Source organism: Penaeus monodon, chromosome 23 (assembly GCF_015228065.2).
Source record: "Penaeus monodon isolate SGIC_2016 chromosome 23, NSTDA_Pmon_1, whole genome shotgun sequence".
NCBI lineage: Eukaryota > Metazoa > Arthropoda > Malacostraca > Decapoda > Penaeidae > Penaeus > Penaeus monodon.
In genome coordinates, this window is record NC_051408.1 from 8,419,578 (window position 1) to 8,420,018 (window position 441).

A 441-nucleotide genomic window follows, 5' to 3' on the forward strand; every position below is an offset into this window, starting at 1 on the left:
CAGTCATTATTTGTTCCCTACATTAAAACAACTTTCAACACAACCTCCCCCCCCCCCCAGTGGAGGACCTAAAGCAGCAGTTGCAAGCGCAGGAGGACCGCCTGGTGTGCCGCGTGTGCAAGCAAGACCGCGTGGCTGTCGTCTTGCAACCTTGCTCGCACATGCACCTGTGTGTTCCCTGCGCGAGATCCCGTGACACGTGTCCCAGCTGCGAGAATGTTATCAGAGGGACACTCCGGCCGCTGATCTTCGTTTGATGCGCCTTTTTGGTGTGATAATCGCCTCTGTTGATTCGGTCTCGGTTGGTCGAGAGATTATTTGTTGTGTCGAAGGTGTTATGATATATTCGGTATCAGAATTCGGTGAATTGTATGTTATGATAAGACGTAGATTTTTGAATATGGACAGTTTACTTAATTTATTCACTCTTGTCCGCAAATT

At 48.5% G+C, this 441-nt stretch overlaps 1 pseudogene; it reads left to right on the top strand.

The window, feature by feature from the left end:
- LOC119588123 overlaps positions 1-435 on the top strand; it is a 5,101-nt pseudogene extending 4,666 nt beyond the window's left edge.
- Positions 436-441: the final 6 nt, after the last annotated feature.